Source organism: Chelonia mydas, chromosome 4, assembly GCF_015237465.2.
Source record: "Chelonia mydas isolate rCheMyd1 chromosome 4, rCheMyd1.pri.v2, whole genome shotgun sequence".
Taxonomy (NCBI): domain Eukaryota; kingdom Metazoa; phylum Chordata; order Testudines; family Cheloniidae; genus Chelonia; species Chelonia mydas.
In genome coordinates this window covers 70,115,896-70,136,785 of record NC_057852.1, presented here as the reverse complement: position 1 = coordinate 70,136,785, position 20,890 = coordinate 70,115,896, and the positions used below count along the sequence as shown (strand labels likewise).

At 44.6% G+C, this 20,890-nt stretch overlaps 1 long non-coding RNA gene across 2 annotated transcripts in view; it reads right to left on the bottom strand.

Moving 5' to 3' along the window:
- Positions 1-1,598: 1,598 nt before the first annotated feature.
- The window catches only part of LOC114021151, a 28,846-nt gene continuing 9,554 nt past the window's right edge, over positions 1,599-20,890 (bottom strand). The window contains exons 2-3 of one of the 2 annotated variants that reach the window (XR_003565815.3): positions 16,686-16,781; positions 1,599-8,243 (exon numbers count right to left, since the gene is read on the bottom strand). This is a non-coding gene — a long non-coding RNA (uncharacterized LOC114021151). Of the gene's footprint in view, positions 8,244-8,491; positions 10,879-16,685; positions 16,782-20,890 lie in introns of those variants that run through there. The other variant, XR_006290711.1, reaches the window with a different exon arrangement.

The window sequence follows — 20,890 nt, the reverse complement described above, 5'->3', positions numbered from 1 at the left end:
TATATCATGGAACTATGGGATGCTGCATGGAGATCATGCAAATATGTATGAACAAGGGAAGAGGAAAGTAGGGGGAAAATACTACTACTCTTAACTGTCGAAGTCATTAAAGCAGAACCTAAAATGTTCATACAAGGATGGGGGTAAGACCACTAAATCATAATTGCTGAATTGAATTTAAGTCACGATTTCCAAGGATCAAAAACACATCTAGTAAATGAAATAGCCTTAATAAAATTACTATAATTTTTATAAACTAGATTATTTAATTGTAGGTGATTTGTGGCTTAGAACATTAGCTTAAATCATGTCTCATGAAAATGTTTAACAAGATAGCCATTCTTGCTTTTAGATCCTTCCCCACTGTCATGTTAGAAATGCATTTTCTTGTCTTTTTAAGGATAGTATTGAAACACTGGGACTAGTATAGATAGTTGCCACAGGCTTTCTTAATAAATGCTCTTTCGTTAGCAGACAGTTAGTGTCAGAGGTCAAGACTAACACAGAGGAATGTTCTGCATTTGAGGGAGTTATATTCCCAAAGCAGAAGTGTCTAAAGTATTTAGTGATTAGAGAGGACACAAAGCATCCTACTTAGTTGTTCCTCAGATACTTTTAAACACCCTCATCTGTCATACTAAATAATGTGCCTCCAAGGCATTTAAAATGAATCCAACTATTAAATTGATGTCATTTCCTGCTAAACTAGCTATGCCCTTATGGCTGGGATCCAAGTCAAAGGCCAGTTGTTCATTTCCAGTACATTCTTAGAAGTAGCATAGTTGATCATTCATGGGAATAAAATGCTAACAAAAACTAAAACTTGCTTGTCTCTGTTAAAGTCCTGCCTACAGTATTCAACACTCCAGCAGAAGTGTTCATGTGTGCCACTAAACAGCAGTAGCTGTAGTTCCCATGGATCAGTACCCATGGAATCAATGGATACAGACCCTTGCTGTGTGATCAGGTACAACCTTATATAATTCTGAACCACACCATAGGTCAGGAGGGAAAAGCAGTCGCTTACTTGCAGTCCTGCTTGTCACCTTACACCCCTGGTATTGTATTGAAAAGTGCCAGTCTCCACCTCCACTGCTACCATGTGTTTAAGCAACACAAAGATGGGCCATGGGCTGAGCACTGAAAGGAAAGCAAAGATGCATTTTGTATCAGAAAAATATGCACCTAACCCACCACCCAGGTGTGCAAAAATAGCATGCAACTTAAAACTTATTTAATACTGTCACAGTGTCCAGAACGGGTCACAGCTGAGACAATCTCAGGTCAGACTGCCAGAAAACAGGGTAGATGCCCCCAAACTGGAGGTATGTTCTATAATTAGATTTAATCAAACCAGCAACAACTGTGTGCACCTGGATTATTATACTAGCTTACCATGGAGCCACAGTCAGTCCCCAGACACGTCAGCCTATATTAGCATTCAGGCAAACTGGACTTAATTATGAAAGGTCATTTAAAACAAGAAATCATCACACATTTGGTTACTCCCAGCCCAAGAGAGCCAGTCACTTACCCCAGGTCAAGGTATACTTCAGATCTCCCCAAAGACAATGCGGAAGCCAATTCCTTTATTAAACTAAACTAAAGATTTATTAGTTAAGAAAAAGAAATGAGTTATTGAAAAGCTAAAGCAGGTAAAATACATTACAGATGAATCAAAGTTTGTAGGTCCAATATGATGGCAGAGGGGTAGTAATTTGCTGGTTTCCAATAGTCTCTCAGGGTTACCTAGAATGGATCTAGCAATCTCGGTCCAACCACTCAGAATTCCACCCTGTCAGAATTCATCAGTCCAGAGATGCAGAATCATTCCATTGAATCAGTATTTATACATCAGGCTCACATAAGGAAAGCTGACAAGCCTCTTGACCCACATGGGTGCTTCCTTTGCTGATGAAGATTAGGAAATGCAGCCTGCGGCTGTGAACCCCATTCAATAAAACAATGGCTCTTGCTTTGAAGTCAGCAGCCTTCTTCATTTAAATTTCCAACTCTCCAATCTTGTATGGGTAAACATAATGTAGACACAATGTGATAGCCAGAAACAATTCATTAGTTTTCATGCAGTGTTACACATCAAGTACATTTACATCTAAACACTAAGACATATTTCAATTTAAATCTAATTAAGTACAAGATAGCAATCACAGGAAACAGATTGGTGTAGACAATAACATTACCATTTCACTAGCTTTCATGCATTTAAGCAAATGTAATTACCAGGCACCTGCCAAGTAAATTGTAATTCGATAACACCCCCCTTTGTTCTATTCTAACAAGTGAATTGGCTTGAACTTATTATGACCTTTTAGCATTTGTTTGATATACATACATAAGTGAATTGCCCTGTTGCTCTGATTTGTGCTGGTCTGTCTGCGTCACAGAGCTGGTAGACAGCATTGCAAGCACATAAAACCTTCTCCTGTACAATAAACCTGAAAATAGTTCAATTTGTGGATAATGGGTCCATTTCTTGCTCTATCATTCACTCATTGTTATGGTAGCTTGCACTGCTCAATCAACCTCTTTGCCATAATGTTTACCCATTTGTATAATGGTATAACAACTGTTTTGATGATGGAATTTAGAATCCTAAGTACCAAAATCCTCACTCCTAAATGAGATTTAGGCTTCTAAATCAGTTGGATTTTGTGATGCTAAACACAGCAACACCTAAATAGCTTTAAAATCTGAGTCTTAATCTTTGTGTCTCAGTTCCCCATCTGTAAATGGGGATAATAATATTCCATACTACACATGGAATGTATTTCTATACACTGACAACTGTGATGCACTTAGATACGATGATAATATAAATACCTTAAGATAAGCTATAAACGTTTGTTGTTTTTCCTCCATGGAATAAGATGCTGTAAGCATGTGTTCCTAATGTAAACCATATTCAAATGACACACACATCCTACAATCACCTTTTCTGAATTAGTTTCAAAATTGCCTTCCTACTTCTCAAGTCTCTGGGTATGCTGCATCCTATCTTTTTGGTTTATATTCAGCTGCTGAAAGGGATAGATAACAAGACAGAAAATATCATAATGCCTCTATATAAATCCATGATACGCCCATCTCTTGAATACTGCGTACATATCTGGTTGCCCCATCTCTAGAAGGGTATATTGGAATTGGAAAAGGTGCAGAGAAAGGCAATAAAATGATTAGGGGTATTGAACAGGGATTAAAAAGATGGGGACTCTTCAGCTTGGTCAATTTCACTGTCATAGGAATTTAAAAATGGTAAATTTCATGATTTCACCTATTTAAATCTGAAATTTCATGGAGTTATAATTGTAGGCCCAAAAAGGAGTTTTGGGGTGGTCACAAGGTTACTGTAGGTGGGGGTTGCAGTACTGCTGCCCTTACTTCTGCGCTGTTGCTGGCAGCAGCCCTGCCTTCAGAGCTGGGCAGTGTGGCTGCTGGCTGGAAGCCTAGCTCTGAAGGCAGAGTCACTGCCAGCAGCAATGCAGAAGTAAGGATGGCATGGTATGGTATTGCCATCTTACTTCTGCGCTGTTGCCTGCAGAGCTGGGTGCCTGGCCAACAGCCACTGCTCTCTGGGCACTCAGCTCCGAATGCAGTGTAGAAGTAAAGGTGGCAATACCACGACCCCCCTAAAAGAACCTTGTAACCCCTGGCAACTCCTTTTTGAGTCAGGACCCCCAATTTGAGAAATGCTGGTCTCCCCTGTGAAATTTGTATAGTGTAGGGTAAAAGCACACAGGAGACCAGATTTCACGGTCCGTTATGTGTTTTTCATGGTTGTGAATTTGGTAGGGCCCTAAATATGACAGTTCTCATGCTCTCCTCAGACTTGGCTACATCTGTATTCCCTCCCTGCAACTCTCCAGCAGTTACTTGGCTTGCAGATCATGTTTTGGAAACATCAGAATCATAAACTACCTGTATATATTGTGGTGTCTGAAGTTGGTGAGTGAAGAAAGTAAAGCTGCTATTGTCCCTACTGCTGTGCTTGGAATTTTGTAATATCAACGTCAGTAGTTCACTAACAATAGTGTTAATTTCTTTATCCAGCCACAGGGTGGCAGCATAAACTTGAAAACTGTACTGGAGGAACACAATAACAGGAAATACCAAGAATACATTACTCTTCGATAGTAAACTTGTTGGGGCAGGGACCCCACAGAGGTATTTAGTTTATCTATGAGCAGTGCCATCCATCCCCATGACACTGTGTCAATGTTAAATACTAACATGCTACAGTTATGTTATGCTGCTGTGATGTCAATTTTATATACATAGTTATGTTATAATTTTGGAAAGGGATATAAACTCCCATGTTTCAGGGTTTATGCTAATCTCTGACTACTAACTAGAGGACAGATTATCCCACATCTGCTTATTGAAAGGTTTCTTGCACTTTTCTATGAAGTGCCTGGTGCTAGCCACCGTTGGAGACAAGATACTGGACTAGATGCCCCTTGGATCTGATCCAGTATGGCAATACCTATAATTTTACACATTTTTATCATGATACCATATTCTAAAGACACCTCATATATGCAAAACTTTCACTTCATCCACCAACAAAATGCAGTCACTATTTGAGAGCAATGCTGTAACCGTAAGTGCACCAATAATACGGCATAGCTGTTTTAAGACAAGGAAAGAATACATTATTCAACTGTACAAGAGTATTCAGTCAGATTCAGTGTAATTACTCAATTTTAAATTTACGTGGGATACTATGTCTAACACCACCCATATCCTTGAAAAAGTGTCATGGAATATTTAATTTCACCTTGAAAAAGTGTCATGGAATATTTAATTTCACCCCAAATAGCTAGGGCATCAATATGTATCTTTGGCATCTTTTACCAGAACAGTCCTCCCCAACATCATGGTGAGTTGTTAAGTTCAACCATGACTCAGAAAAAGATACATGCCATGAACCGAATTACCAGTTTGACTTTCTCCAGTATTTAGGGCATGTCTACACAGACAAAAAAACAAAACAAAAAAGACCTTTGGTGGTGAGTCTTTGAGCTCACACTGTGGGGCTGAAAATAGCACTGTAGACATTTGGGCTCAGGCTGGAGCCAGGGTTCTGAAACTCAGCAAGAGGGAAATGTCTCAAAGTCCAAGCTCCAGCTATTTTAGCCCTATAGTGCAAACCTTGGGAGCCTGAGTCAGTTGACCAGGTCTCTGATATTTGCTGCCATGGGGTTTTTTTGGCTGTATAGACATACCTTTTAGCTGTCTCTCATCAAGGTCCTAACCAAGCAAGATTTCCCCTTAGCTAGTAAGATACAATGAGGCACTTTGATTTACACTGGATGCTATCCCATCATGTCTTAAAATCTGTTCTGCTTCAACCTGCTCAAAGTACCTTCTACTCTTTCAGTCTCAGCTTAAAACTCTCTTTATTTGTCTAACTTTTATTGATGTTTGAATTTTTATATCTGTTTTGCAGAACAAAAAGTTTTTTCATATAACAATGATTGACTTTCAAAAGTATTGTATAATAATGTGTTGTACAGTAAATTTTCTATATAGGTAAAAGCTTAGCATAAAGTGTAATTAAGTTAGCTATCATTTATGCTGTGTGCTTGCTTTTGCGACTTTTCATGTACTTTGAGATGGAGCAGCTTACAGAATTGTAAATATTACTCTTAAGAGCTATAAAGACACTCTTCCTGTAATTTAAAATTTGTTTCTAATGCCACATTTTACAAACACATCTGTAAGTCAAAATATGTTTTGCAGTTCAATCGAGCTGATGATTGCCAATTCAGATAGCATCCCTTTAAACAGCTGGCTTGTGAAAGGGGATCTTTAAGCCTTAAAAACATTTGATCAACAGTTGAATCTATCATTAAGTAAACGTAATGTAAAGTTGTTTGTGATCATAGAACCGTAGGGTTAGAAGGGACTGCAAGCATCATATAGTCTATTCATAATATACATTCTTCTTCAAGTTCTTGCTCATGTGGATTCCATTCTAGGTGTGCGCACACCTTAGCGGTATCTGTAGGGTCAGCTGTGGCGCCCTCTAGAGTGTCTCGCTCATGTGTTGGTATATTAGGCGCCAGCAGCCCTATGCCCTCTTGGTTCTTTGCCCTGGTTGCGGGGTTTTAAGCCCTGCACTGACTGTAACAGGCCTATGCCTGTTAGTGACTCCCACAGCAGCTGCCTGAAGTGCTTGGGGGAATCACATGTAAAAAGTGTCGCATCTGTAAGAACTTTCGTCACAGAACACAGAAGGAGCACAAGGCCAGATTAGACTCCCAGCCCTTTGGCATCGCTGCGTAGTGCACCCCCGGCAGCCGGTTCTACCTGGCACATCTCCCCTTCGCTGATGCCCGAGAAGAAATTGAAGAAGCGTGACCTGGCACTGAGGAAGAAAAAACAAGGGGCATCGGGTAAAGAACCCTGTTTGGGCTGCCCGACCACCCTGGAACCACATCAGACTGTCCCCCTTTTGGAGGCTTATAGCCCCCCAAGGGATCTGCCACTGTCTCCAGGGTATGGTAGGGGTCCCAGACTCTTGGCGGAGCTGCTGCTTTCCCAGGCCTTCCCGGTGCCTAGAGAGCAAAGGACACTCCTAGCGCAGCTGGCATTGCATGTTGCAGTGGCTCTGGCAAAGGCTTCCTGTGAGGGCAAGCCAGCCATAGTATCCTCCCAGAGGGAGAGTGAACACTGCTGGACCCCAGAGCCAAGGCAGTGCACTCAATCACCACGCCCTAGATCTCCACATCAAGCCAGTTCTCCACTTTAGATCGCTGGCACTGTGCTCCCAGAAACCACCCTCTCGAGGAGGTTCACCCAGAGAGAGACATGCTGGTCACTGTATGGCCGGTTTAGGTCATTCTCCCGCCAACCGTCTCCCCGATGTAGGTCGCTGACAACTGGACCATGGGAATGTTCCCTAACACGGTACCGATCCCCCCCCCACTCCCGGCACTGATCCGCTTATTCAAGGCACTGTTCACCCATGGTGACACTTAGCACCAGACTCAGGTGTCAATGGTCCGACCGTGGTCACTGGAAGGGGATTCCTTCGGCATGGAGAGAGAGTTCAGCCCCTCACTGAGGCAGCACCAGCACGACTGGGCATCTGAGGCTGCGTCCACCTGTGCGATGCAGTCCTGGCAGCAGAGCCAGTAGCTGGCGCATTGGCCATCCTGGAGGACCTGGGCTATGCTGGTTATGCCGATGACTCCTTTGCACCAATCGTCGGTAACTGCTTCAGAAAAGCAACAGACAGCACTGGGATTGGTGCATGAAGTGCAATCAGATGCCGCGGTGGACGAGTGAGTGCCAACCCCAAAACCTTCATCCCCCATGGGGTATGAAGCCCCAGGCTGTCCCCCAGTGGTCCAGAAGTCCTAATCCTCTCGAGATGAGGCTGTTGCGGGGCCCTCTCATGCTAGCCCACCAGACGATTTTAAGGAGCACCAAGCCCTCCTCTGAAAGGTGGCCACGAATGTAGGCCTAGAGGTGGAGAAGATGGCGGAGCAATTGGACACCTTGTTTAATGTGCTTTCTGCATCAACCCCCGCATGCATCATGTTTCCAGTGTACGATGGGGTCTAAAGATTGCCAAAGCCCTCTGGCAAACCCCGTCTGCAATCTCTCCCACCTCCAAGAAGGCTGAAAAGAAGTATTTTGTCCCAGCCAATGGGTTTGAATACTTGTACACCCACTCTCCCCTGGGGTCGTTGGTCATTTCTGCAGCCAACGAGAAAGACAGATGGGCAATCCAGTGTACCCCCAAAAACAAAGAGGCCAAGAGGATTTTTTGAAAGAAAATTTATTCCTCGGCCAGTGTTCAGTTCAGGGTCACAAACCACCAGGCTCTTTTCGGGACATATAACTTTAACTTATGGGACTCCCTACCCCAAGACTCAGACCAAGAATTCAGGGCCCTTATTACCCTTATTGAGGAGGGTAATACAGTGGTATTACAGTGGGTCCCTCCAAATGGTGTGGGACGTAGCTGATTCGGCGGCCAGGGTGGTCGCTTCAGCAGTGGTCATGAGGTGCAGTTCTTGGCTGGGGGCCTGTCCTGGGAGATGCAGTCCTAAATCTAGGACCTCCTGTTCGATGAGGTTGGACAGATGTCAGGCTGTTTGGGCTAAAGGACACACAGGCCACCTTCCACTTGCTGGGTTTCCATACACCTCAGTCGACAAGGAAGCAGTTCTGGCCACTCTCATCCCCAAGGCCTTGGCAACCTCAACAGGGGTCTGCAAGGAGAAGGGATAGGGACATTAATTTTAGTTGGCAATGGCCTTCTTCCTCCCACTAACACACACAACTCGGCCCAGCAAAACACCACAGGGGCCAGAAGTGCCTCATTCTTTTCTCAACCATCATCGTCCCTACCATTTGGCCTGGTCACGGGTCACCTTAGACCTGGGTGCTAGAAATTGTATTTCTGGGCTACACTCTACAATTCATGGCTACCCCCCACCGTGACCCCATCCCCCCTCCCTGTTCCTCTTCAGGGACCATTCTCATTCAGGAGGTCGACAACCTCCTGCAGTTGTGGGAGTAGAGGAGGACCCTTGGGAAATGAGGGGGAAAGGCTCTTCTCCTGCTATTTTCTAATCCCAAAAGCAAAAGAGGGCCTATGACCCATTCTGGACCTGTGGCAACTCAACAAATATCTCAAAAAGCTGAAGTTCCGCATGGTCCCCTGGTCTCCATCATTCCCTCCCCGGATCTGGGAGACTGGTATACTGCTCTCGACTTGAAAGACGCTTGTTTTCATAATTCCATCTTCCAAGGACACAGACGTTTCTCCCTTTTATGGTGGGCTAGCATCATTTCCAATTTATGGCACTGCCCTTTGGTCTCTTGTTGGCCCCAAAATACATGGACCTGGTAGCCACTTTTGAGATTTTGAGGGGTCCAGGTCTATCCTTATCTCGACGATTGGCTCATCAAGGGCAGATCACAGGATCAAGTGCAGAGAAGTCTCGATCTGGTGTGTTCTACCTGTCACGACCTGGGCCTATTAGTAAACTAAAAGAAACAGGTGCAAGAGATAGAGTTCATAGGGGCAGTCCTCAACTCCACGCAGGCCAGAGCCTTCCTTCTGGAGGCCCATTTCCAAGCCACGTTGGACTAGATCTCCCATATAAGGGGCCACGCACTCACCACCGCCCGCTCCTGTCTGAGGTTGTTAGACCACATGGCAGTTTGTACTTATGTGGTCCATCGTGCCTGGCTCCATCTCCGGCCGCTGCAAGCGTAGCTGACATCAGGTCTACACACCCAACAGGCGTGATCTAGACCTGGTAGTCAGGATGCCGGACCACATCCAGTTGTCACTGGAATGGTAGTTGGACCCCAAATCGCTGTTGGAGGGGGTTCCCTTCACGGCCACGGCCCCGTTGTTGACTCTGGTTTCTGATGTTTCAGGTCTGGACTTGAGGAGTCCACCTGGCTGAGCTCAGCATGCAAAGTCGCTGGTTGTGGGACAACCGCTCCCTCCACATAAATGTCAGGGAGCGCAGAGCAGTTCATTTGGCCTGCCGCACTTTCTGGTCCCACTTGAAGGGCAAAGTGGTACAAGTCCTGATGGATAACACTGCCGCAATGTTTTATATCAACAAGCAGGGTGGAGCCAGGTCGACAGCCTTTTGCCAGGAAGCTCTCTGACTCTGGGACTTCTGTGTGCAGCATGCCATTCATCTCGTGGCCGTGCACCTCCCGGTGACCAGAAACATACTAGCAGATCACCTCAGCAGGACCTTCTCGTCTGACCATGAATGGTCACTCTATCCCGATGTGGTCAGTGTGATCTTCCAAAGGTGGGGAACTTCCCAGGTGGACTTGTTTGCGACTTGTCAGAACAGGAAATCCCACGCATTTTGCTTGATTTGGGGGATCAACAGAGGCCTGTCAGATGCCTTCTTATTCCTATGGTCAGGGGCTCCCTTCTCGCCTTCCCACTGGTGCCGATAATCCACAGAGTCCTCATGAAGATCAAATAGGACAGGGAAAAGGTAATCCTAATAGTCCCGGCTTGGCCTTGCCAGCACATTGCTGGATCTCTTGGTAGTGGCCCTGCGGCAGCTGCTTCTCTGGCCAGATTTGTTGTACCAGAACCACAGCAGTCTTCTGCACCTGAACGTGGCGGTGCTGCATCTGACGGCTTGGCTGCCGCATGGTTAAATGTGGAAGAGCAGAAGTGCTTGGCCCATGTCTATCAGGTACTGTCAGGCAGCAGGAAGCCCTCTACCAGGGCAGCCTACTTGGCCAAATGGAAACGGTTCACGTGCTGGGCCTTGGACCAGGGTAATAGGCCTGAGCAGGCTTCGCTGCAGTCGATCCTGGACTACCTGCTACATCTTAAACTCCAGGGCTTGTCCCTTTCATCAATTAAGACCCACTTGGTCACTATATCAGCCTTTCACCCTCCAGTTCAGGGCAGCTCAGTCTTCACTCACGACATGACGGTCTGCTTCTTGAAGGGTCTCAAATGACTCTATCCCCATGTCCAGGACCCCATCCTTCCTTGGGACCTGAATCTAGTGCTGGCATAGCTCATGGGTGCCCTATTCGAGCCACTGGCTTCCTGTTCTCTTCTTCTCTCCTGGAAGGTGTCATTCCTGGTGGCGATAACGTCTGCCCTTAAGGTCTCTGAGATTAGGGTCCTTACCTCGGAGCCACTCTATACGGTGTTTTTCAAGGACAAAGTCCACCTGCGGCTGCACCCAGCTTTCCTGCCCAAGGTTGTTTCAAATGAGCCAGGACATATTCTTGCCAGTGTTCTTCCCAAAGCCTCAAATCTGAAGAGGAGCGTAGATTGTGCACTCTGGACGTCAGGAGAGCAAAAATCTCTGACAACTGTGCTCGCAGGCACACGCACACCTAAAATGGAATGGACATGAGCAACACATCTCAAAGAACAACAGTTATGAAAGGTAGGTAACGATTTTTTCCAGAGGTGCTTGAGGCCAACAATGTGGATGCTGAATTTGTTAATTTTTATAGACTTTATTCCCAAGGTCTTTTAAAGAAAAATGAGGAACAGTTACTTTAGGTTAATTCATTAACTACATCAAATACCTAGTCAACTTGACAGTTTAAAACTCACAGGCCAGATGCTTGGTTGCATTCTGGCCTTCTTGCATTACCAGATTGCCCAGCGGAGGATTCCACCAGTGTGGAGGAACAATCAGCTGGCACAGAGCAGGTGTAGCTATTCTCCACTCAGCTCCAAAGTAGGCACTGTGTCAGATGTGCAGCTGGAACGTGATGTGCTCCACCTATGCTCAGATGACACATACACCCTTAGGGATAATAGCCATTTTGGGGAAATTAAAGTGGTTCCCATGCTGCTCTAAATTGCACTGGGGCTCAGGCTGGTGCAAATGTGCTCTGAGAATAAGGGTGCAGTAAGCTGATCCCTTATGTCTCTGCAGCATCCAGCAGAAATTCCAGGCCATAATCTTTTCTCTGGGGAGTGGGAGGGACAGAGGAGGCACATTTGAGTATATAATGGAAGTTGATCCCTGGTTTGAAATTTCAAACAAAATGTCTTCAACTCTATCTCCATCTTAATGTAATGTGAAATCTCATGCTGGCTTTGTTTAGGGAGGGTATTCCTTCCCCACATCTCTCATCAGTAAGCAAGAAGTTACATTGCAGTTTGGTTTTTGTTATAGCTAGTACTGTTTTTTTTTAAGTGGAAGTGTTAACAGTATATGGAATTGATATTACTGTAAAGAGCAGCCTTGGAAACAAGTGATATTGAAAAGGCAATGATTGAAATGGGAGAGCAGAGAAGGTTGAGGAAATTTGTAGAGTCTCATAATAACTAGCTGTATCCTCTTTTTAATGTGAATCCATATTAATTTGCCTTCTGCTAAACAGCCAGATTCTCAATTTGGGTAAATCAGAGTAGCTCATGTCTTCTTGTTATATCTATGAACTCTGTTTTGTATGTATATTTGGGCCACAGCAACTACTGATAAAGATGTCAAAGACAGTAAGAGCTGACATGTGGTTTGTTTGGTGTATTACTTTTATTGTAGCATGCTTGCTCAATTAGCATAGTTCCTTTCTAACATTTTATGTTTTGTAAACATTCAATTGATGTTACTGAAGCCATTAACAACTCTTAAAAAGAAAGGAGGGGAAGGGACTCTGTTTGCAATAGGGTTGCCAATTTTCTAATAGCACAAAACTGAACACCCTACCCCCGGCCCTTCCCTGAGGTGCCTGCCCCGCCCTTCCTAAAGCCCCACCCACTACATTCCCCTTCCCCGGTGGCTCGTTCTCCCCCACCCCATCTCCCCCCAGATCAGTGGTCTGATTCCTAGCCTATCACAAGATTTGTTGTTGGTTTTGTTTGTTTTTTTGCCAATTAAATCTTTTGTCAAGCTTAGTGATGTCCTGCTTGTCACCCAGGCATGGACAAGTGTTTTGAATAAGCTAGTTTCTACTGTGGCTAGTTTTCATCATCATTCCTGATGGTTACAAGTGCCTGCACATTTCTGTCCAGCTGGCTTCATGTTCAAAGTGCTTGAGAAGACTATGATGATGATGGCAAAAAGACACACAACAGATCTACAGTGTGTGCAGTCCTATTTGTACAGATAAGTGGCTTCTGGCAAATTTGACCTCTGTCAAGCAGCTAACCAGTGCCCTGTGGAAGGGTAGGGGAAGGACTGTTTCTACCACTGACACTGATACTTATCCACATTGGCAGTACACTGGTGGAGAACTAGCACAGTGGAGAACCACACAGTCAATGGCTTTACTCAAAGGAAGCATAATTCAAATAAAGTGTGACCATCTGTTTTTGTGTTATAGGTCAAACAGCAGTCAGTGTGGTAAATTCCTCTAGCATAGAATGGGCCTTAACGTATTTTCTTAGAATAAACTGCCATAGTGATTTTTTAACTTTCATCAGTTGGCAAATGTATTCTGGCTTAGAAGCAGTTAAATACACACGAATCCCAGTAAAATTACATCAGTCATCATCACTACTGTGTTTTACAAATGGTGATTTTTCACACTGATTGCTACCTGGAATATGAAAAAAATTAAGTCTTTCTACAGTCACTCATTTTAATGAAGAGTGTTTTAGATATTCTGACCAACTCTGGCATTTTCAGATAAAGTTTAGAAGGCTGGGCATGTGGTTAAGACAGAGTACTGGGATGAAGGAGATGTCATTTCTACAGACTTCCTGTGTGGTCGCCGCCAAATCACCTACTGTGATAAACAGGGCGGGGGAGCTCCCTATTATGGACACCTAGCCATCCAGTTAGCTAAAAAATCCCTGTTAGTAGCTGTTCTCTTCTTGCTTTACCTGTAACAACCAAATGCAGTTCAGTGGTTGAGAAGTGTCAGAAAGCCTTTAACCAGTTTAAGGCGGCCCTTACATCTGACCCTGTACTAAGGGCCCCGGACTTCAATCAACCTTTCGTCGTAACCACAGATGCGTCCAAGCGTGGTGTAGGAGCAGTTTTAATACAGGAAGGATCAGATCAACTATTCCATCCTGTCATGTTTCTCAGCAAAAAGCTTTCTGAGAGAGGGAAAGCCACTGGTCAGTCTCAGAAAAAGAATGTTACACCATTGTGTATGCTCTGGAGAAGCTAAGCCCGTACATTTGGGTATGGCAGTTCCACCTGCAGACTGACCATGCTGCACTGTAGTGGCTTCACACAGTCAAAGAGACTAACAAAAAAACTTCTTCGGTGGAGTTTAGCTCTTCAAGACTTTGATTTTGAAATACAACACATTTCAGAAGCCTCTAACAAAGGGGCTGATGCACTCTCCCGGGAAGGTTTCCCAGAATCAGCTGGGTAAAATGTCCCTATATTCTAAGTCATTGTAGTCCTTAAAATGTGAAAAATACTGTTTACTTCTTCTTGTAATTAGTAGTAAAATTAAAGGTGCATGTATATTAACTCTGTTTCCTAAACCTCCAGGAAGAAATCCCAGCTGGTGTGGACCTGACCTGAACCAGGCTGGCCAGCACCGTCTGTGATTTCGGGGGCGTGTGATAAATGTAGGGAGGGAGGTAGCTCCCTTTTATGGACACCCAGCCAGCCAGTTAGCTATAAAATTACTGTTAATAGCTGTTCTCTACTTGCTTTTCCTGTAAAGGGCTAAAAAGTTCATAGGTAAAAGGAAGGGAGTGGGCACCTGACCAAAAGAGCCAATGGGAAGGCTAGAACTTTTAAAATTGGGGAAAAAACTTTCCCTTTGTCTGTCTGTCTGTTCTCTGGAGAGAGAGGACAGAGCAGAGACAGGGCTGGAGGTATGCTGTAAAAAGCTGTGGGCCAGGTATGAAAATCACCAGATCATACCCAGAAACTACTCATTTGAAACCCCATTTATGTAAGTAGATCAGGAAATGTCTAGGAAGATGCAATTAGGTTTATCTTTTATTTCTTTATGGCTTGTGGAGTTCTCTGTGCTAACCCCAGGTACATTTGTTTTGTTTGTCACCTTTAAGATGGACCTCAAGAGAGCTATCTTGATGCTTAATCCTTGTAATTGTTTTTTTTTTTAAATCTAGCAAAAAGCCTAAATTCCAAATGTATTTTCTTTTTTTGTTGTTGTTTTTAATAAAATTTACCTTTTTTAAGAATAGGATTGGATTTTTGTGTCCTAAGAGGTTTGTGCAATGTTGTTTAATTAGCCGGTGGCAACAGCTAATTTCCTGTTTTCTTTCTCAGCTCTTCCCCGGAGGGGGTGTGAAAGGGCTTGAGGGTACACCACAGGAAGGAATTCCCAAGTACACCTTCCTGGGTTCCAAAAGGGTTTTTTTGCACTTGGGTGATGGAAGCATCTATCCATCCAACGTCAAAGAGAAGCTGTAACCTTGGGAGTTTAATACAAGCCTGGAGTGGTCAGCATTAATTTTTAGAATCCTTGCGGGCCCCCACTTTCTGCACTCGAAGTGCCAGAGTGGGGAATCAGCCCTGACACCTACCGTCGGATTTATTTATTTTTTAAATAAATCCCACTGATGTCAATGGAAGGTTCAGGCGCGCAGAACCTTTGAATATTAGGCTATTAAACTCTGGTTGCCTCTCCTCCCCATTTATAAAATGGGGAAAATGCTCAGTGTGTTGTTGGAAAGCTATGCACACCAATGTTTGTAAAGTGCTTTCTGATCTTTGGACAGAAAACATTGCAGAAGTGCAAATTATTTTTTTTAATAAGAAGAATGTGGGATTTCAGGTGTACTAGGAAAATGTTTGATCCTTAGTTTTTTTTAGTTGGAGAATAGATTTTTCTAATGAACACACTTTCTGTGACTCAAGCTTTGCTGTTTATTGGGCATCGAATTAGTCAACCAGGGGAAAAAAAGGAACATTAAATGGAACAGCAGGGAGGCCAACTCTCCATCTCTGACTCCCATCCCTTACTGAGTCACTTTCACATTCTCTTTCTCTCCCTTTCTAATGCAAGTTAGGGAAACAGTGACTGGCTCAGCAGTAGTCACATGAAGAAAAACATTAAAAGCAGCATGTGGGGAGGCCACAGTTTCAACCCCTCTCCCTTCCTTGCTCAGGAAAACATCACCTCTTGACACATCCCATGGGAAGCACATTTTGTGCTTTTAAATATTATAAATTGACATGGGCATTTGCCAAATAAATACAGAAAACTACATTAAAATAGCATTGTTTCTGTCTTGAACACACAAAAGTCATGGAAAGTTTGAGTTAAGACTCCCACAGCACCTATAACATGCTAAGCCTCTTCTGGACAGTCATTGCAGCAGCACAAATGGATCTGTATCAAAGGATTTCTAATACGTTTTCAGAACACCTCATAGCCTAGCAAAAACCTTTTGGAAATGAAAAAGAAAAGTACCAAAAGTAAGTTATGGCCTGTCCCTTTTTTAGTGCCCCAGAAGACGTGGTGTTCTGGCTACAATTACCTTGTTCAATGCTGTGTAACTCTATGGTCAAAACAGGTGTCTGCCTGTTCAAATCTCTTGTGAAAATAAGAAATTAAGGTACTAAAAGGAAATTATAGCCTGGAAGTTTACTCTAGTTTTGTCATCTGATTGCTGGGATGGCTGATTACTGAGTGAGTGTTTAGATTAACACAATATTCGTTTTATTTGCTAGCACCTGCCACAGTTTCTAACTATTTTCCTACTGGTTTGGAGCAGCATCCAGTATTGTGGGATTCTCTTATTTTTTATTTTACATTTGTGAAATTTACATGCCCTTTCCATGCTCTGGGGACCCTTATCTAATTTAATTATCACAATAACTATCTTAATAGATTCTTCAATCTGGTCCAACAGTAAATTAAATATACAAATATGTCCCAACAGACATAATAATAAAGTAAAGCTCCCTCCGCAGGAGGCATAATGATGTGAGCTACATGCATTTTTTCCTTGACTGAAGAGTTCCTTTGAAATCTTGAAACTGAATTTCCTAGCTTCTTTATTAAGGAAATAATGACTGACTTAAGCTTAAACGGGGAACATTTTTTTTGGGTTTTTTTTTAAAATGACTAAAAATGTAAAGGCAACAGTCTATTCTTTTTAAACTAACAAAAATAGTGGCAGTTAACAGAACAAAAAAGGAATTAATGGCAGCTGGGGAGATATATATATATCTATATATCTATATATATATCTATTAAAGCAGAATTAGCCCAATATGACAGTCACCACCCTGTCCACTTACTTGTATTCTGTATCGCATGCTGCTACCCGCTGTCTTCATAGATTTTCAAGGTCTTCAGGGCATAGACTGTGTCACCCTATACATCCAAATAGCTCACTGCATAACACACAAGTAAACAATCATAAGTAGGAAGGAGGGCTTACTCACCTCATGGAGTAACTGGAGTTCTTTGAGATGCACCTTTGATCAGAGGTTTTCAGCAGCAGAGCTCATTTGGCCCATGCATGCGCTCTAGCTATCCTCATGCCTTGCAATGAGGGTATATAGGGCTGCAATGGATGCAGTTCCTTCTCTGTGGCACAGTGTGATGGAGATGAGACTCCGAAGGAGGGTGGGCAGTGGAGCTCCCATAGGGCGATACATCTCAAAGAACTCCAGTTACTGCCAAGGCGAATAATCCCTTCTTCTTTGAGTAGTTTCCCTATGGGTGCGCTGCTTGTGGTGACCCCTGAGCAGTTTGCTCTGAAGGAGATGGATCTAGAACTGTTTGCAGAACTAAAGGTCGCATCAACTCCAGAGGTGTGCACTAACACCTAGTGCTCAACAAGGTGTGAACTGAAGCCCATGTGGCAGTTTTGCAGATTTCAAAACGGCAACAGAGGTGAACTGAGCTCTGGTAGTATGGGCTATGATCCTAGAAGGGCATGGCAGTTTACCAGCTGCATAGCAGGAGAGGATGCAGCCAAACACCCACTTAGAAAGTCTCTGGGTGGATATTGGTATCCTTTTAACTCTGCTTGCAATGGACACAAATAGCCTTGGAGAAAAGAATAAATGGACAAAAATCTGACATCAGGAATCATAACATTCAAAAACCAGTAGGAGAACACTTCAACCTCTCTGGTCACTCAGTAACAGACTTAAAGGTGGCAATTTTGTAACAGAAAAGCTTCAAAAACAGACTCCAACGAGAAACTGCTGAACTGGAATTAATTTGCAAACTAGATACCATTAACTTGGGCTTGAATAGAGACTGGGAGCGGCTGGGTCATTACACAAATTGAATCTATTTCCCCATGTTAAGTATCCTCACACCACCTTGACAACTGTCTGAAATGGGCCATCTTGATTATCACTACAAAAGTGTTTTTTTCCTCCTGCTGATAATAGCTCATCTTAATTAATTAGCCTCTTAGAGTTGGTATAGCAACTTCCACCTTTTCATGTTGTCTGTATGTGTATATATATCTTCTTCTTATATGTTCCATTCTATGCATCTGATGAAGTGGGCTGTAGGCCACGAAAGCTTATGCTCAAATAAATTTGTTAGTCTCTAAGCCCTGGTCTACACTAGGACTTTAGGTCGAATTTAGCAGCGTTAAATCGATGTAAACCTGCACCTGTCCACACGATGAAGCCGTTTATTTCGACTTAAAGGGCTCTTAAAATCAATTTCCTTACTCCACCCCTGACAAGTGGATTAGCGCTTAAATCGGCCTTGCCGGGTCGAATTTGGGGTACTGTGGACACAATTCGACGGTATTGGCCTCCGGGAGCTATCCCAGAGTGCTCCATTTTGACCGCTCTGGACAGCACTCTCAACTCAGATGCACTGGCCGGGTAGACAGGAAAAGAACCGCGAACTTTTGAATCTCATTTCCTGTTTGGCCAGCGTGGCAAGCTGCAGGTGACCATGCAGAGCTCATCAGCAGAGGTGACCATGATGGAGTCTCAGAATCGCAAAAGAGCTCCAGCATGGACTGAACGGGAGGTACGGGATCTGATCGCTGTATGGGGAGAGGAATCCGTGCTATCAGAACTCCGTTCCAGTTTTCGAAATGCCAAAACCTTTGTCAAAATCTCCTAGGGCATGAAGGACAGAGGCCATAACAGGGACCCGAAGCAGTGCCGCGTGAAACTGAAGGAGCTGAGGCAAGCCTACCAGAAAACCAGAGGGGCGAACGGCCGCTCCGGGTCAGAGCCCCAAACATGCCGCTTCTATGATGAGCTGCATGCCATTTTAGGGGGTTCAGCCACCACTACCCCAGCCGTGTTGTTTGACTCCTTCAATGGAGATGGAGGCAATAGGGAAGCAGGTTTTGGGGACGAAGAAGATGATAGCTCACAGCAAGCAAGCGGAGAAACCGGTTTTCCCGACAGCCAGGAACTGTTTCTCACCCTGGACCTGGAGCCAGTACCCCCCGAACCCACCCAAGGCTGCCTCCTGGACCCAGCAGGCGGAGAAGGGACCTCCGGTGAGTGTACCTTTTAAAATACTATACATGGTTTAAAAGCAAGCATGTGAAAGGATTACTTTGCCCTGGCATTCGCGGCTCTCCTGGATATACTCCCAAAGCCTTTGCAAAAGGTTTCTGGGGAGGGCAGACTTATTGCGTCCTTCATGGTAGGACACTTTACCACTCCAGGCCAGTAACACGTACTCGGGAATCATTGTACAACAAAGCATTGCAGTGTATGTTTGCTGGCGTTCAAGCAACATCCGTTCTTTATCTCTCTGTGTTATCCTCAGGAGAGTGAGATATAATCCATGGTCACCTGGTTGAAATAGGGTGCTTTTCTTCAGGGGACACTCAGAGGAGCCCATTCCTGCTGGGCTGTTTGCCTGCGGCTGAACAGAAATGTTCCCCGCTGTTAGCCACAGGGAGGGGGGAGGGTTGAGGGGGTAGCCACGCGGTGGGGGGAGGCAAAATGCGACCTTGTAACGAAAGCACATGTGCTATGTATGTAATGTTAACAGCAAGGTTTACCCTGAAAGAGTGTAGCCAGTGTTTTATAAAATGTGTCTTTTTAAATACCGCTGTCCCTTTTTTTTTTTCTCCACCAGCTGCATGTGTTTCAATGATCACAGGATCTTCTCCTTCCCAGAGGCTAGTGAAGATTAGAAAGAAAAAAAAACGCACTCGAGATGAAATGTTCTCCGAGCTGATGCTGTCCTCCCACACTGACAGAGCACAGATGAATGCGTGGAGGCAAATAATGTCAGACTGCAGGAAAGCACAAAATGACCGGGAGGAGAGGTGGCGGGCTGAAGAGAGTAAGTGGCGGGCTGAAGACAGGGCTGAAGCTCGAATGTGGCGGCAGCGTGATGAGAGGAGGCAGGATTCAATGCTGAGGCTGCTGGAGGACCAAACCAGTATGCTCCAGTGTATGGTTGAGCTGCAGCAAAGGCAGCTGGAGAACAGACTGCCACTACAGCCCCTGTGTAACCAACCGCCCTCCTCCCCAAGTTCCATAGCCTCCACACCCAGACGCCCAAGAACGTGGTGGGGGGGCCTCCGGCCAACCAGCCACTCCACCACAGAGGATTGCCCAAAAAACAGAAGGCTGTCATTCAATAAATTTTAAAGTTGTAAACTTTTAAAGTGCTGTGTGGCATTTTCCTTCCCTCCTCCACCACCCCTCCTGGGCTACCTTGGTAGTCATCCCCCTGTTTGTGTGATGAATGAATGAAGAATGCATGAATGTGAAGCAACAATGACTTTATTGCCTCTGCAAGCAGTGATCAAAGGGAGGAGGAGAGGGTGGTTAGCTTACAGGGAAGTAGAGTGAACCAAGGGGCGGGGGGTTTCATCAAGGAGAAACAAACAGAACTTTCACACCGTAGCCTGGCCAGTCATGAAACTGGTTTTCAAAGCCTCTCTGATGCGTACCGCGCCCTCCTGTGCTCTTCTAACCGCCCTGGTGTCTGGCTGCGCGTAACCAGCAGCCAGGCGATTTGCCTCAACCTCCCACCCCGCCATAAACGTCTCCCCCTTACTCTCACAGATATTGTGGAGCACACAGCAAGCAGTAATAACAGTGGGAATATTGGTTTCGCTGAGGTCTAAGCGAGTCAGTAAACTGCGCCAGCGTGCCTTTAAACGTCCAAATGCACATTCTACCACCATTCTGCACTTGCTCAGCCTGTAGTTGAACAGCTCCTGACTACTGTCCAGGCTGCCTGTGTATGGCTTCATGAGCCATGGCATTAAGGGGTAGGCTGGGTCCCCAAGGATACATATAGGCATTTCAACATCCCCAACAGTTATTTTCTGGTCTGGGAATAAAGTCCCTTCTTGCAGCTTTTGAAACAGACCAGAGTTCCTGAAGATGCGAGCGTCATGTACCTTTCCCAGCCATCCCACGTTGATGTTGGTGAAACGTCCCTTGTGATCCACCAGAGCTTGCAGCACTATTGAAAAGTACCCCTTGCGGTTTATGTACTCGCCGGCTTGGTGCTCCGGTGCCAAGATAGGGATATGGGT